General features: G+C 45.1%; 1 non-coding gene across 1 annotated transcript; it reads left to right on the forward strand.

Annotated features, from left to right (window-relative positions):
- Positions 1-14,650: 14,650 nt before the first annotated feature.
- On the forward strand, positions 14,651-14,788 carry LOC119924638. The gene has a single exon (XR_005449340.1). It is a non-coding gene; the product is annotated as a small nucleolar RNA SNORA7 (small nucleolar RNA).
- Positions 14,789-15,707: the final 919 nt, after the last annotated feature.

Genomic DNA, 15,707 nt, shown 5'->3' on the forward strand with positions numbered 1-15,707 from the left:
AGTTTTAAAATGTCATGTAGGTAAAATGAGGGTTAAATACCTATTCTTCCTCCTACTTAGACTGTGAGTCCTTTGTGGGACAGGGACCGTGCCTGATCTAATTTAAGCACTCAATCAATACTGTTATTTTTGTTGTTATTAACATTAATATCAATAATAATATCAGAAATCACCTTTGAGGGGAATTTTATCTTTACCTTTCATTGGTACATCGAGCTTCCAGTCAAGTAGGAGAAAGAACAGATATTAAATCTCCATTTTGCCGTTGAGGAAACTGAGATACAGAAAAGTTAAGTGACTTGTCCAAGGTCACATAACGGCCAAGTGGTGGAGACAAGACTAGAACCTAGGTCCTCTGGCTCCCAGGTTCATGTTCTATCCACAAGACCTCAATGCTCTCAAACGCTTGGGAGAGTACACTACCGCAGAGTTGGTAGTCACTTTTCCCACCCACAGGAAGATTGCAGTCCAGAGGGAGACACAGACATTAATATAAGTAAATGAATATGGCTGTTTGTATATTCCTGTTCTCCTCTAGTGTCTCCTCCCCAAACTATCCATCCCCAGCATTGTATTCCACCCCCTCACTCCCATCCACCCCACCCTCACACCTTTTATACCACCTCTCTTGAGGAGCTCTCCCACCAATCACTCAATCAATCATATTTATTGAGAGCTTACTATGCGCAGGGCACTACACTAAGCACTTGGGAGCATATAATAGTTGGTAGACATGTTCCCTGCCACCAATCTCCAAAATCTACCTCTCCACTGGGACCTCCAACCCCACCATTTCTCACCTTCGAAAACCACTTGTGCACACTCTTCTTGCCGTCCTCATTACCATCTTAACCACTCACATTTTGATGGCTCCTTCCCCTCTATCTTTTTTCAACCCATCTTCCACATTCTAAAGCATCTCCTCTGGATCCTAGTGCCCCCTCCAGCTATCACCCCAACTCTCTCCTCCCATGCTTATCCAAACTCCTCCTGTGGTTTATATTTACCAACTGTCTCTACTTCCTCTTCTCCAACTCCCTTCTTGTCCCTCAACAGTTAGGTTTCTGCTCTCTTCACATCACTGAGACCGCTCTCTCTGAGTCAACAATGACCTCTTACTTGCACAATCTACCCGACTCTTAACAAGCAGTAGCCACGGGAACCATCCAGAGCTCGGGGCCCAGGCATGAGGGAAGGATGCCACCCCTCCCCATGGTAACTGGGCTCCCATATCCTCTGCTCCAGCCCAGGCAACGACTCAGCCAGCAGAACCGTAAGACCACCTCAGCTCTTAACATATTGAGAAGGGCATCGCCATAACAGCAGCTGTGACTACCGTGAATGTTGTTATGAGCTGGGAGGAGCCCAAGATAATAATAATAATTATGGCATTTATTACGTGCTTACTATGTGCAAAGCACTGTTCTAAGATCTTAGTATTCCTTTCCTGTTTGTAGTCATCTTTGTCAATTCTATTTGTGTTCTTCTCTTCATGTGTCTGTTGCCAAACACCCCACTCCCTTCCTCATTCTTAGATCGTGATCCCCTCGGGAGCCACAGGCCATAACAATACCTTATGAATGTATTCCTTTCTCAGTGCTTACTACAGTGCTTTGCACATAGCAAGCATTTAGTACATACTACTACTACTGTTACTACTGTAGTCAATCAATCAATCAATCAATCGTATTTATTGAGCACTTACTATGTGCAGAGCACTGTACTAAGTGCTTGGGAAGTACAAATTGGCATCACATAGAGACAGTCCCTACCCAACAGTGGGCTCACAGTCTAAAAGGGGGAGACAGAGAACAGAACCAAACATACCAACAAAATAAAATAAGTAGGATAGAAATGTACAAGTAAAATAAATAAATAAATGAATAAATAGAGTAATAAATATGTACAACCATATATACATATATACAGGTGCTGTGGGGAAGGGAAGGAGGTAAGACGGGGGGATGGAGAGGGGGACGAGGGGGAGAGGAAAGAAGGGGCTCAGTCTGGGAAGGCCTCCTGGAGGAGGTGAGCTCTCAGCAGGGCCTTGAAGGGAGGAAGAGAGCTAGCTTGGCGGAGGGGCAGAGGGAGGGCATTCCAGGCCCGGGGGATGACGTGGGCCGGGGGTTGATGGTGGGACAGGCGAGAGCGAGGTACAGTGAGGAGATTAGTGGTGGAGGAGTGGAGGGTGCGGGCTGGGCAGTAGAAGGAGAGAAGGGAGGTGAGGTAGGAGGGGGTGAGGTGATGGACAGCCTTGAAGCCCAGGGTGAGGAGTTTCTGCCTGATGCGCAGATTGATCGGTAGCCATTGGAGGTTTTTGAGGAGGGGAGTAATATGTCCAGATCGTTTCTGGACAAAGATAATCCGGGCAGCAGCATGAAGTATGGATTGAAGTGGAGAGAGACACGAGGATGGGAGATCAGAGAGAAGGCTAGTGCAGTAGTCCAGACGGGATAGGATGAGAACTTGAATTAGCAGGGTAGCGGTTTGGATGGAGAGGAAAGGGCGGATCTTGGCAATGTTGCGGAGCTGAGACCGGCAGGTTTTGGTGACGGCTTGGATGTGAGGGGTGAATGAGAGAGCGGAGTCGAGGATGACACCAAGGTTGCGGGCTTGTGAGACGGGAAGGATGGTAGTGCCGTCAACAGAGATGGGAAAGTCAGGGAGAGGACAAGGTTTGGGAGGGAAGACAAGGAGCTCAGTCTTCGACATGTTGAGTCAATACTAACAATAATAATAATACTAACAGTGGTATTTGTTAAGCGCTTATTCTCATTCATTCATTCAAACATATTTATTGAGTTATTACTGTGTGTAAAGCACTGTACTAGGCACTGATAAATACAAGTTAATCTTGTTGGACGTAACATGGGGCTCATAGTCTTAATCTCCACTTTATAGATGAGGTAACTGAGGCCCAGAGAAATGAAGAGACTTGCCCAAGGCCACACAGCAGACAAGCAGAAGAGCCGGGATTAGAATCCAAGCCCTTCTGACTCCCAGGCTTGTGATTTAGTGATGGGCTAAACTACTTCTCTAAATTTTTTCTTAAATTTTCTAAAATTTTATCTTTATCTCTATCTTTCAGTACCTGTCTTCCCATTCATTTCTCAAAAAACCTCCATGGTTGCCCATCCATCACAACATCAAGGAGAATCTCCTGACCACTGATTTAAGGCACTCAATCCCCTACCTCCCCCCTACTTTTCCACTGAACCCTCCACACTTTCTCATTGGGTCCCTCAGTTCTCAATGGCACATACTTCAAGTTTGATATATAGGCAAGGGCTAAAGGTGGCTCTATGGATGACATAACCAGGGTGTAATCATTTATTTATATAAATGACATATAATTTCTTCAGTGGCAAGCAGCTGGTCATAGAGGGGATTGTCCATAGTAAACCAGTATGGCTTATGTTACTTCGAATTAGAAGAGAACAGACCTATCCATTCTTAATTCCTTCTCTTTTCTAGGTTTGTCGGCCGGATGACTGTAAACCTCGCCAGTTCCTTCAGGGAGATGACAAAAAAGTGAGCATAAATGTCAGGTTGTTTTTAAGGAGAAGAGATTTACCCCCCTCCCTTTGGGTTGCATATTGAGGGGAAATGGCAGGGAGCAGGTTGGCAGTCAGGGAGTCCTTCCCAGAAAAGAGGATTCTTTTTTTGAGTTCTTGAGGCAGAAGCAAATTAGGGTGTGTTAGAGGTTGAGTTCTGTATTTTAATCTCTGCTCTGGACTGATCTATCAACCCATTTAGAGACTCTGCAGAGAAGCATCTGCTTGGGGGAAGGGTGAGCTAATGCTCAGTTAGACTCATAAGAGCTGGACTGGAATCTGACCAGCTGGTGGTCAGGGAGATTGCAGTGCACTTGCAAGCAATGATGCTGAGACATTATTATTATTATCCTCATCATCATCATCGATCATCATCATCATTATACTTGTTACACACTTACTATGTGCCAAGCGCTTCACTTAGTGCTCGAGGAGATACAAGATAATCAGATTGGACACAGTCCTTGTCCCACACGGAAGCTCACAGTCTAAGTAGGAGGGAGAAGGATCTAACTCCCATTTAACAGATGAGGGAACTAAGGCACAGAGAAGTGCAGTGACTTGCCAAAGGTCACACAGCAGATAAGGGGCAGAGCTGGGACTCAAACACAGGTCCTCTGACTCCTAGGCCCAGATGACTCTGAGGGGCCAGAATCTGCAGTCAGTCTTTTAAATTCTCCTCTGGCTGGCATTCCAGAAAGAAGCAGGGACAAGCTTCCCCTTGAGAGAAGAGCAGCCTGGTCTAGGGGAAAGAGCACAAGCCTCAGAGTCAGAGGACCTGAGTTCTAATCCCCGCTCTTCCACTTGTCTGCTGTGTGACCTTGGGCAAGTCACTTCATTTCCTCTTAGCCTCAGTTACCTCACCTGTAAAATGGGGATGAAGACTGTGGGATGAGGACCATGTCCAAACCCTGTCCACGTCAGCTGTGTGACTTTGGGCAAGTCACTTCACTTCTCTGTGCCTCCGTTATCTCATCTGTAAAATGGGAATTAAAACTGTGAGGCCCCTGTGGGACAACCTGACCACCTTGTAACCTCCCAAGCACTTAGAAGAGTGCTTTGAACATAGTAAGCGCTTAACAAATACCATTATTATTATTATTATTATCAAGCCTTAGAACATGCTAAGCACTATGCTAAATGCTTGCTTTTTATGGAATTCATTCATTCATTCAATCGTATTTATTGAGTTCTTACTGTACTAAGTGCTTGGGAAGTACAAGTTGGCAACATATAGAGACAGTCCCTTCCCAACAGTGGGCTCACAGTCTAAAAGGGGGAGACAGAGAACAAAACAAAACATATTAAAATAAAATGAACAGAATAAATATGTACAAATAAAATAAATAGAGTAATAAATACGTACAAACATATATACATGTATACAGGTGCTGTGGGGAGGGGAAGGAGGTAAGGCGGGGGGGATGGGGAGGGGGAGGAGGGGGAGAGGAAGGAGGGGAATCAACCGGTGGTATTGATGAGCACTTACTGTGTGCAGGGCACTGTACTAAGCATTGGAAAAAAATAGTATAACAGAATTTGTAGTCAAGTTCCCTGCCCACAAGGAGCTGCTATCACAATTATCATTTCATTCTGTGTGCAGGGCAATGAACTAAGCGATCAGGACAGTGCGATTTAACAGTGTTGGGGCAGGTACAAGATAATCAGATTGGACACAGTCCCTGTCCCACACAAGGCTCACAATCTAAGTAGGAGGGAGTAGGATTTAATGCTCGTTTTACAGATGAGGGAACTAAGCCACAGAGAAGTGAAGTGACTTGCCCGAGGCCACACAGCATTCATTAATTCAATCGCATTTATTGAGCACTTATTGTGTGCAGAGCACTGTACTAAGCGCTTGGGAAGTACAAGTTGGCAACATATAGAGATGGTCCCTACCCAACAACAGGCTCACAGCAGACAAGGGGCAGAGCTGGGACTAGAACCCAGGTCCTCTGGCTGTAGGATAGAAGAGGGAGTGTGGTCCAGGTCAGAAGCAGGACATGTGTGAGAGGTCTTCGGTGAGATAGATGGCTCAAAAGAAGCAGCACGGTTCAGTGGAAAGAGCCTGGGCTTTGGAGTCAGAGGTCATGGGTTCAAATCCCGGCTCCGCCACTTGTCAACTATGTGACTGTGGGCAAGTCACTTAACTTCTCTGGGCCTCAGTGACCTCATCTGTAAAATGGGGATGAAGACTGTGAGCCCCCCGTGGGACAACCTGATCACCTTGTAACCTCTCCAGCGCTTAGAACAGTGCTTTACACATAGTAAGTGCTTAATAAATGCCATCATCATCATTATTATTGTTATAGATGAGATTGAGGTACGGTGAGTGAGTTGGCATTAGAGGAGTAAGGTTTGTGAGCTGGGTTGTAGTAGGAAATCTGGGAGGTAAGGTAGAAGGGGGCAAGGGGATTGACTGCTTTAAAGCCAGGATTTTCTGTTCAACGTGGAGGTGAATGGGCAACTACTGGAGGTTTTTGATGAGTGTGGAAATGCAGAATGCACAGTTTTGTAGAAAAACAATCCAGGCAGTGGTGCGAAGTAGGGACTGAAGTGGGAAGAGACAGGAGGCAGGGAGGTCATTTTAAACCTTGTGCCATCTCATGGGGTGGGACTGTAGGTAGCAATAATTTTTTGCTCGCCCTTAAGACATCCTTTCTAGCTTGGTAAATGTAGCTTCTATGCAGAAGCACAGAAGCAGTGTTGCTCAATGGAAAGAGCACGGGCTTTGGAGTCAGAGGTCATGGGTTCAAATCTCAGCTCCACTAATTGTCAGCTGTGTGACTTTGGGCAAGTCACTTCACTTCTCTGTGCTTCAGTTACCTCATCTGTAAAATGGGGATTAAGGCTGTGAGCCCCCTGTGGGAAAACCTGATCACTTTGTAACCTCCCCAGCACTTAGAACAGTGCTTTGCACATAGTAAGCACTTAATAAATGTCATTATTACTACTATTATTATTATTCTATCCCCTCCCCGTTAAGCTTTGGGAGGTGGGGTCATGTTCCAGTCCCTTCCGTGTGCCTGCGACAGATTGATGCTGCTTCAACACATGGGAAGATACATCTGCTCTCCGGACTGGTGAGCGAAATTTCCTTCATTTGCAGTAAAATGGAGCTCAGCTGTAAACCTCCTCCTGGCTTATCAGATTCAATTCAATCGTATTTATTGAGTGTTTACTGTGTGCAGAGCACTGTACTAAGCGCTTGGGAAGTACAAGCTGGCAACATGTAGACACGGTCCCTACCCAACAGTGGGCTCACAATCTAGAAGGGATCAGATGTGTTATCAGATGTGTTTCCAAATGGGAGCTGTGCATTAGATTTTATAGAAGAGGGTGATGGTTGAGATTTCAAAGTCCTAGTTGATAAACGAGAAAGGATTCCTCTAGATCATTTGAAAAATTATTTTGTCCTTTACCTCGAGACATTCTGAAGAGAAGACACAATGGCATTTGAGGCTCTAATGCATTCTGGGCTTTCCAGGTATACAACAACCATCAAGAGGAACTGTTTATTTCACCGGAAAAATCTCCCAGGTCTAGGGGGTGTCACCAAATGGGAAGGGGTAGTGGTGGAGAGAGAAGTGAAGAGAGAGCAGATTAGTGGGAAGAGGGCAGAGAGAAAGATAAAGGGAGAGTAAGAGACAGATCAGTGGAGGGGAGCAAAGTGCATAAGAAGCATGATTTTGTCTTGGCACCCTATCAGTTCTACCACCTTAGTCAAAGGGGTTGAACTAATAGTGATAATAATAATTGTGGTATTTGTTAAGCTCTTACTAGCAGCATGGCATAGTGGGTAGAGCAAGGGCCTGGGAGTTGGAAGGTCATGGGTTCTAATCCTAACTCTGCTACTCATCTTCTGTGTGACCTTGAGCAAATGATTTCACTTCTCTGGGCCTCAGTTACCCCTCTGTAAAATGGGAATGTACACTGCGAGCCCCATGTGGGACAGGGACTGTGTCAAACATAATAATAATAATAATAATAATAATAATAATGATGGCATTTATTAAGCACTTACTATGTGCAAAGCACTCTTCTAAGCACTGGGGAGGTTACAAGGTGATCAGGTTGTCCCACGGGGGGCTCACAGTCTTAGTCCCTATTTTACAGATGAGGGAACTGAGGCCCAGAGAAGTGAAGTGACTTGCCCAAAGTCACACAGCTGACAATTGATGGAGCCAGGATTTGAACCCATGACCTCTGACTGCAAACTTGTGCTCTTTCCACTGAGACATGCTGCTTCTCGTGATTTGCTTGTATCCACCCCAGCACTTAGTACAGTGCCTGGCACATAGTAAGTGCTTAACAAATACTATTGTTGTTATTATTATTATTATTATTATTATTATTATTATTATTATTATTATTATTATTATTACTCAGGCACCATACCAAGCACCAGGTGGGCACGAGCTAATCAGGTTGAACAAGGTCCATGTCACATATGGGGCTCACATTCTCTTAATCCCCATTTTGCAGATGAGGTAACTGAGGCCAGAGAAGTGAAGTCCTTCTAGACTGTGAGCCCGTTGTTGGGTAGGGACCGTCTCTATACGTTGCCAACTTGTACTTCCCAAGTGCTTAGTACAGTGCTCTGTACTGAGTGCTCATGATTTGCTTGTATCCACCCCAGCACTTAGTACAGTGCCTGACACATAGTAAGTGCTTAACAAATACTATTGTTGTTATTATCATTATTATTATCATTATTATGTGTCAAGCACCATAACAAGCACTGGGGTGGGCATGAGCTAATCAGGTTGAACAAGGTCCATGTCGCATATGGGGCTCACCTTCTCTTAATCCCCATTTTGCACAGTAAGCGCTCGATAAATACAACTGAATGAATGAATGAATGAATGAAAGTGACTTGCCCAAGATCATTCAACAGACAAGTGGTGGAGCGAGGACTAGAACCCAGGACTTCTGACTCCCAAGCCCTTGCTCTATCCACTAGGGCTCGCTGCTTTTCGCAACCCAACATGGTGCTGCCTACCCAACAGTCAGTTGGTGCAATTGGATGCCGGCCTGGAGCCCACATCTTGGAACGTGAATGTGCAGCCACAATGGTGTGGCCATTGGGATGGGCACCCATGCCACCAGACCCCAAGATGCAGGCCAGCCTTCAGTGTGTTCAGCTCTGGCCACATGCTGGGGCAGTCAAGGTCAGCGGAACCAGAGAACCAGGCCACGCATCACATCCCCCTTTTAGACTGTGAGCCCACTGTTGGGTAGAGACCGTCTCTATATGTTGCCAACTTGTACTTCCCAAGCGCTTAGTACAGTGCTCTGCACACAGTAAGCGCTCAATAAATATGATTGATGATGATGCATCTGTACTGTCACAGACTGGCCCTCAACAGTGGCTGTAGCTCTCCCTGGCCTGGGGGTCATCTTTACCCTGGACCACCCGAGTGGGGAGGGGACAAGCCATCCCGTGGATCGAATGGCCCCTGCAGGCCCATTCCAGAAAGGGAGAAGAAATGTCTAACTGGGATATATTTTTCATTGAGTTTTGTTTAAATAAAATAAAAAACTACCAAACACGAGGGAGCAGGTGAACCCAGCTTTCCTGCTTTCCCTGCTCCGGAATGAAGCGTGGCTGATGAGTGGGGAGACAGAACTTGGAGGGAACAATCCCTCAGGGTCCTGTGTATGGCAAGGAGTCACAGGGGCTTTCCTGCTTCCCTGGCTCCGGCTGCCGCTCTGGAACCCAGGCCGATGAGCCCAGAGAGAGGAGGAAGATGTGCACGGACATCCCCACTGGTCCCCACGGGCATCCCATGGTCAGCCCAGATTCTTCCCTCCCCAGCTTCACGGAAATTCCCTCCTCCCTCTGCCCTGGCACCAACCTCTGCTTGGAAGATTGGGCGACCGAGTAATTTAAACTCTGAGATGATCAGTCAGTGGCTTTTATCAACCGTTAGTTTATCATATCATCTGGATGGATTCTGGATTCACATTCAGTAATGTGAAATGTGCCAACTCATCGTGGAACCGAGAGAGACAGAGTGAGACAAAGAGAGAGAGAGGAGGTACAGGAAATGGGGAAAGGAGAAGCAGGAAACTGGATGACAAGTTTTGATCTACTGACTTGCCACAGCTGCCTTTCATGGAAAGAGCCATTTAATGATGGTACTTATTAAGCACTTACTACTATGCCAAGCACTATTCTAAGTGATGGGGTAGAGCCCGTTGTTGGGTAGGATTGCATCCATTTGTTGCCAAATTGTACTTTCCAAATGCTTAGTACAGTGCTCTGCACACAGTAAGTGCTCAATAAATACGATTGAATGAATACAAGTTAATCAGGGTGGACACAGTCCCTGTCCCACATGGGGTTTATGCTCTTATCCCCATTTCACGGATGAGGCAACTGAGGCCCAGAGAATTGAAGTGATTTGCCCAAGGTCGTACAGCAGACAATTGGCAAAGCTGGGTTGAGAATCCAGGTCCTTCTGGCTCCCAAGCCTATGTTCTATCCACTAAGCTATGCTGCTTCATAATCTATTTTTACCTGTTTATCTTCCCAATTAGACGAAGTTCCTTAAGCATAGAGAACATGTATTTTGCTTCCACTGTACTTTCCCAGGGCTTAGCACAGTGCTCTGCATTCACAATGTGCTCAATATATACCAATGATTGACTGCTGGACACACTTCTGCCCTTTCCTTCCTCCCTCAAGCTTCCCTGGGTTGTCACTCCCTAGTTGGTTTGTGATATTTGGTAATCAATTAGTTCTTCCTATGTGTAGCTAAGCATTGTGCTGATACCCATTGTTGGGTAGGGACCATCTCTATATGTTGCCAATTTGTACTTCCCAAGCGCTCAGTACAGTGCTCTGCACACAGTAAGTGCTCAATAAATACAATTGAATGAATGAATAGCTGGGATAGCTTCAAAATGATCAGATCAGTCATTATCTCTGTCCCACTCAGGGAGCTCAAACTAAGGAGTAGAACTAGAGAATATCTCCTTCTTTTTTTATCATTCCCCACTACAATGTAAACTCCTTGAGGGCAGGATCATGTCTATTTATTCTAGTGTAGCCCCCAAGCACTTAATCCTGTGCTCTGCTAAGAAGCAGTGTGCCCTAATAGGAAGAGCTTGGATCTAGGAGTCAGGAAACCTGGCTTCTAATCCCAGCTCTGCTGTTTGCTGTGTGATCTTGGGCTAGGTATTTTAAGTCTCTAGGTTGTTCTACTCCAGTGCTTAGTACGCTGCCTGGCACATAGTAGGCACTTAACAGGTACTGTAAAAAATTCCTCATCTGTAAAATGGGGATTAAATAAATATTTGTTTTATCTTCCCCTTTGTATGTGAGCCACATGTGTGACAAGGACTGTATCTGATCTGACTATATTTACCCCTGTGCTTGGCACACAGTAAACACCTAACGAATACCACAGATATTAATTAAGCTCTCAGTAAATATTCTTTATGGTATTTGTTAGGCACTTGCTATGTACTAAGCACTGTACTACACACTGGGATTAGACACAAACCAATCAGGTTGGGACACAATCCCTGTCCCACATAGAGTTCACAGTCTCAATCCCCATTTTATAGATAAGATAACTAAGTACCAATAAATTAAATGACTTGCCCAAGGTCACACAACAGGTAAGTGGCAGAATTAGGTCAGGCTGCTTCTCTGTTGATTGACTGATTGATAAGAAAGAAAAGAAAAGAAAAGATAAGATAAGAAAACTGAGGCAAAGAAATATTAAGTGCTTAGTACAGTGCTCTGCACACAATAAGCACTCAATAAATACCACTGATTGACTAATTAAGTGATTTGCCCAAGTAGTCATAGTGTAAACTCCTTGTAGCCAAGGAACCTGTCTGCCTACTCTATTTTACTCTCTCAAGTGCTAAGTAAAGTTCTCTGCATATGGAAAGCACTCAATAAAAATCATTGATTGATAAGCGCTTAATACAGTGCTCTGCACACAGTAAGCGCTCAGTAAATACGATTGAATGAATGAATGAATGATAATGGTGGTGGTAAAGGTCATGAGAGATAGGCTTGATGATATGGAATTATTGGATGGATTGCTAGGAGTTTCTGAAAAATAAAACCAACCACCATCTCGTCCATATTACATATGGTAGAAATTCTTGAATAATCCCTACTAAATTACCACCCAAGAGGGCTTGATGTAGCCCATTAAAATCCCATTAAACAGACTGAAATTCACTTTCAAATTGTCATATCGTTGTAACTGGGCAAAGCAGCAACTTCAAACCTCAGAGAAAAGGCAAAGGAGACACGGAGAAAAGCCATACAGCAACTCTCAGCTACCAAACCAAGTTGTCTTGACCTCTCAGCCACAATGAACAATTATGGATTCCAAAAGCAACTTAGCAGGTATCACCTGAGAGGGCTGTCATAGCAACCAACTCTCATCTTCTCCAAGTTTCATATGTCTATTCCAGTAGAGAGTTCTTTGTTGATTATTATCATGTCTTTTAATAAAGAAGCTCATCTTAAATGTCTGTTCTAACTAAATACAACCTCGGGAAATTTGGGGGAGGTCGGGGGGGGGGGCGGACCGGGGAAGGGATTATTTCACTCCTGTCCCTCTGGTGAATGTCTGGAAGAAGAACAAAAAACCTTTACAAACCATTCAGCAATTTCAGATTAATTGTAATTAATGCAGTAGTTCGGTACACTGGGAGTTTTAAAACACAGTTCAGAGGTTGGCAAAATTCATTCTAAATTGCTCCTGCTGGAGATGTTTTATCTTCTGATTGGTTTTCTCCCAACTCCCCATTCCTCAGACTAGCTATTACCATCATTCTCTTTCTGGTGTCTAATTAAAAGAAACGACTGCCCCATGGTTCTTAACAGCACAAACATGGCCAGCTTCATTTTCAATCTGACCAAAGATTGGGGGTACACAGAACAGTTTGTGGTAAGGATGTGGAATCGATCAATGATATTTACTGAGTGTTTACTATGTGCAGAGCACTATATTAAGAACTTGGGAGGTTATGATACAACAGATTGAGCAGACACATTCCCTTGTGCACGATGAGCTTACAGTTCCCAGGAAGGAGTTCAATTCAGCCTGGGAGTTTATGGGGTCAACAACTCTCTCCCCCTCCAGACTGTCAACTCGCTGTGGGCAGGGAATGTGTCTGTTGTTGCATTATACTCTCCTAAGTGCTTAGTACAGTGCTTTGCACACAGTAAGCGCTCAATAAATACAATTGAATGAATGAATGACTTTTGCTCACACTGACTCATGACTGGTCTAGGAGGCTTCCTGATTGACAGTTGCTGCCTGGGAATGCTAATCCTTAACTTCACCTGGATTTCCTCCAAAATGAGCTTCCACCACTTGCCGTTTCTTCTAGGCTACCAGGTTGCAGCGACTCAAGACTACCAGAAGGCTCACTGGGGATGAGGACCAGAAATCCTAAGATGTTCACTGCCGATCGGAAAGTCATCTTGGAATCAGGACCCCAGAGGTGACGCTGGGGTAGCCCCCTCAGGATGGGGCTCTGGGACTTGCATGCCCTGTCTGTAAGGCACACTTCCAATAAATGAGAAGCAGAATGCCTTCCTGAGTAGAGCCTGGGCCTGGGCGTCGGAAGGACCTGGGTTCTAATCCCATCTCTGATGCTTTTCTTCTGTGTGACCTTGGATAAGTCACTTCACTTCTCTGTGTCTCAGTTCCCTCATCTGTAAAATGGAGATTAAGACTGTGACCCTATGTGGGATAGGGACTGTTTCCACTCCTAATATCTTGTATCTACCCCAGTGCTTAGAACAGTGCCTGGCACATAATAAGCACCTAAAAAACATAATTACTAATAATTATTATTATCTAAGGATAATTGTACAGAAGGAGAGAAGTGTGTGCATGGAAAGATTGTTCCTTGCTATCCTGTTGCTCTTATCAATCACAACACCTGGTGCGATTTTCATTGCACCTTCTTGGTGTTCCAGATCACCCAGAAATCTCCATTCTAAGACAGTTGTCCCATTTCTGATGGTTGCCTCACAGCTTAGTTTGTCTGCTGTTGCCTCCCACCTGACTATAAAATATAAAAGAAGATGCTAATGCTCAAGAAATGCCGGTTTATGCAAATACATGACAATGGCAGGTGGGGAGAGAAACTAATATGTAGATCATGTGCTTGTTCAATGTTAGTTCCATTCCTGAGGGAGAAGTTTAACTCCCCTAGAACCTCAGAAGTTAATAACAAGATATTGGTAAGAAGAATAACAACAACAGTAATAATAAAAATTGGAACACTGAGCGCTTACTATGTGCCAAGCACTGTTCTAAGTGCTGGGGAAAATGCAAGATAATCAGGTCAGACACAGTCCCTGTCCCACATGGCTTGCAATCTAGGTAGGAGGGGGAACAGGTACTAAAAGTGAGGAACAGTTCCTCTCTGAAAGTGAGGAACTGAAAGTGAGGATACAGGTGAGGGAACTGAGGCTCAGAGAAGTTAAGTGACTTACCCAATGTCACACAGTAAGAATGTGGCAGAGGCAGCGTTGGAACTCAGGTCCCCTGACTCCAGGTCCATGCTCTTTCCACTAAACCACATGGCTCTAAAAATAATCAGGTTGGACATAGTCCCTGTCCCACAGAGGACTCACAGTCTTAATCCCCACTTTACAGATGAGGTAACTGAGGCCCAGAGACTTGAAGTGACTTGCCTGAGGTCACACCACAAACAAATGGCAGAGACAGGATTAGAACCCAGGTCCTCTGATTCCCCTGCTCTTTCCACGACACCCCTTTCTTGTTGAGTTGTTGTAAACTGAGCCCTACCCAATCTTGCCCTGCTCCCTCCCGATTCCCTAGTTTTCTTCTCCTGCTGTTGCTGCCACCACCCTCTGAAAAATGGGGGAACCCCTCTCCCCTCCAGCTCTGGCCCTTCTCCTCCAACAGCTTGCACAGTTGCGGATGCTGCCGCTGCTGTGAATGAAAAGTAAGCTGCAGCGGCAGGAGCAGGATGATAAGGAGGGAGGGAAGGAGGAAAAGAGGAAGGGGAAACTGCATCCAAGCCCCTCCACTGCCCGCTGACCCACAGAGTTAGGATAGTGAGGATCTAGGATGGACTGGATCCTCTCAGAGTCGCAGCTGGAGAGTGTCCAGTCCTCTACCAGTCTCAACTCCAGGAGGGAGAGTCAAACAGAGGCCTACCCATTCCATTTCTAGCTTGGGCAGTGGCTAGCCAGTGGAAGGCAATCTGCTATGAATAAAAACTCACCTGTGTTGGGAAGCAAGGGCACGGGAGAGAGTTGAGGGCGGAGACTCGAGTTAACTGCGCGGAAGGAGGCAGTGGTAAATCAATCAATCAATCGTATTTATTGAGCGCTTACTGTGTGTAGAGCACTGTACTAAGCACTTGGGAAGTACAAGTTGGCAACATATAGAGACAGTCCCTACCCAACAGTGGGCTCACAGTCTAAAAGGGGGAGACAGAGAACAAAACCAAACATACTAACAAAATAAAATAAATAGAATAGATATGTACAAGTAAAATAAATGAATAAATAGAGCAATAAATATGTACAAACATATATACATATATACAGGTGCTGTGGGGAAGGGAAGGAGGTAAGATGGGAGGGATGGAGAGGGGTAAACCACTTCTGGATTTTTACCAAGAAAACTCTGTGGATCCACTAATAATAATAATAATGATGATGGCATTTGCTAAATCCTTACTTTGTGCAAAGCACTGTTCTAAGCACTGGGGAGGCTACAAGGCTAAGAGAAGCAGCATGGATCAATGGAAAGGGCACGGGCTTTGGAGTCAGTGGTCGTGAGTTCAAATCCCGGCTCCGCCAATTGTCAGCTGCGTGACCTTGGGCAAGTCACTTAACTTCTCTGGGCCTCAGTTACCTCATCTGTAAAATGGGGGTTGACTGTGAGCCCCCCGTGGGACAACCTGATCACCTTGTATCCCCCCAGCGCTTAGAACAATGCTTTGCACATAGTAAGCGCTTAATAAATGCCATCATCATTATTATTATTATTACAAGGTGATCAGGTTGTCCCACGTGGAGCTCACAGTTTTCATCCCCATTTTACAGATGAGGTAACTGAGGCACAGAGAAGTTAAGTGACTTGCCCAAAGTCACACAGCTGGCAATTGGCGGAGTCGGGATTAGAA

This window comes from Tachyglossus aculeatus, chromosome 2 (genome assembly GCF_015852505.1).
Source record: "Tachyglossus aculeatus isolate mTacAcu1 chromosome 2, mTacAcu1.pri, whole genome shotgun sequence".
Taxonomy (NCBI): Eukaryota; Metazoa; Chordata; class Mammalia; order Monotremata; family Tachyglossidae; genus Tachyglossus; species Tachyglossus aculeatus.